General features: G+C 40.7%; 1 pseudogene; it reads left to right on the top strand.

Annotated features, from left to right (window-relative positions):
* Positions 1-4: 4 nt before the first annotated feature.
* Positions 5-1,716, top strand: LOC119643203 (annotated as a pseudogene).
* Positions 1,717-2,415: the final 699 nt, after the last annotated feature.

Genomic DNA, 2,415 nt, shown 5'->3' with positions numbered 1-2,415 from the left:
GCCCTCTAACGTCACTGGTAGCTTGCATTTGGGTCATGGTTTAACTAATTTCATTGAAGATGATATTACTAGATATAATCGCATGAAGGGCAGAACCACGCTATGGGCCGGGTTGTAATCATGCGGGCATTGCTTCTCAGGTGGCCGTGGAAAAACTTTTGTGGCGTCATCAAGGCATGTCATGACTATGGTCGAGAGGCTTTCATTGACAAGGTGTGGGAATGGCGTCGTGAAAAGGGCGAAATATGATCAACTAAAGTTGTTGGGTTCCTCTTTGGATTGGTCCCGTGTAGCCTTTATGATGGATCCTCAATTAGGCAAAGAAATGACAAGCATTCGTTCGTTTGCATGAAGAGGGTTGCAGAAGTTCTCGTCTAGTTAACTGGTCATGTAGTTTACGTTCAGCTATATCTGATATAGAGGAGGAGAAGGTGGAAATATCAGGGCGCACTCTTGTTTTGATACCTGGTTACTCCGACAAAGTGGAATATGGTGTACTGGTGAAATTCGCCTATTGCGTAGAGGATTCAGATGAGGAGTTAGTCGTGGCTGCGACCCCCATAGAGCCTATGCTTGGAGATACTGCGGTAGCTGTTCATCCAAATGACGAGCGCTACAAACACTTGCATGGCAAATATGTTAAGCACCCGTTCTGCGATCGTCGCTTACCTATAATTGCCGATGATTTTGTAGATATGAATTTTGGTACTGGCGCGGTGAAAATCACTCCTGCTCACGATCTCAATGATTATGAAGTTGGTGAACGGCACAATCTTCCCTCTATTAACATATTTACGGATGAAGGTCGTATTGTTGGTGACTGCGGGAAATTCAGATTGATGAGACGTTTTGAATGTCGTAAAAAGGTACTATTGGCTCTACAGGAATTGGAATTGTATCGTAGATGTGATAACAATCCTATGATTGTGCCGTTCTGCAGCCGCTCCAAAGATGTGGTGGAACCAATGATTAAACCTCAGTGGTATGTGAAGTGCAATGAAATGGCTGAAAAGGCTACCGAGGCAGTCCGTTGAGGTGAACTGAACATTATACCAGAACATCGTACGAAAATCGGGTACCATTATATGGATGGTATACGAGATCGGTGTGTTTCGCGGCAACTGTGGTGGGGTCATCGCATTCCTGCATATTATATAACTTTTAACGATGACACAATAATGGGTGGCACAGTTTGTATAGCATGCTATGAATTCAATGATGAAAATTTATGTAAGTCTTTTATTTTTAGCGGGACAATGGTGATTATTGGGTGATTGCTCGCAAGGCTGAAGCTTTACAAAAGGCTTCAGAAAAATTCCAAGTTGAAGCCCACAAAATTGTTTTACAACAAGATGAAGACGTCTTAGATACTTGGTTCAGCTCAGGCCTGTTTCCATCTTCCGTATTTGGATGGCCTGATCAAACCGACAACTTAAAGACTTTCTTCTCTACTACTTTCTTGGAGACTGTGCTCGAATGGTCTTTTCCAATCAAAAGTTACTAGGGCAGTTGCCTTTTAAACAAGTATATTTGCATCCTATGGTACGTGACGCGCACGGTCGAAAAATGTGGAAATCATTGGGTAATGTTATTGACCCAGTGGATGTTATCTATGGTATAACGCTGGAGGGTCTCCAAGAACAACTAATGGCATACAATTTACATCGCAATGAGATTAAAACGGCCACCCAAGGCTTTACCCAAGACTATCCTAACGTTTCATTTTTTAAATTTATTTATTTATTTATTCTACTTATACTAGAAACTCAACTAAACAAACAACAGTCGAGTTCAATTGGCTCTTAATGCAAAACTTATATAATTAATAAATAAAATTTAGTATAAGTATAATAAAACAAATAAGAAGGAAAAAAAAGAAAAAGAACAAAAGCATGTACACTATCAGCAAAGGGACACACTTACAACCGGCACGGGACCAAATTGCAAATGAACCCCTAAACCATCGCAAACATGCATAAGCCTGGCAACCGATAATAAATTGTCAATGAGTCCGATAACGAGAATAAGTTGTAGACTTCGTTTAGGTTCTTGCAAACGACTCTGAGCGGATTGAACAGCTCATAATTAAACTTACACTGACTAAGCTTAACCAAGATAAAGTGCCTGGAGAAGCGGTTAGGGACATTAAAGCTTATTTCACCAAGTAATGAAGGCGAGTCAATAGCACCATTTATTACTTTAATTAGATAGGAAACGTCGAGAACAAACCTACGTTTCTCCAGAGACAATAAGGATAAGAGAAGCAACCTATTTTCATAAAGAGGCAAAGAGGCAAGTGGGTCCAAAACCAAACTCCTAAGGGCAAACAACTAGAATTGCTTTTGAACAGATTCTACGGAATCTACATTGCACCTATATGAAGAAGACCATACAACAGAGGCATACTCGAGTATG

Source organism: Glossina fuscipes, unplaced genomic scaffold (genome assembly GCF_014805625.2).
Source record: "Glossina fuscipes isolate IAEA_lab_2018 unplaced genomic scaffold, Yale_Gfus_2 58886, whole genome shotgun sequence".
Taxonomy (NCBI): Eukaryota; Metazoa; Arthropoda; class Insecta; order Diptera; family Glossinidae; genus Glossina; species Glossina fuscipes.
The sequence above is the reverse complement of the archived record's forward strand: the minus strand, read 5'-3'. Positions and strand labels throughout refer to the sequence as shown.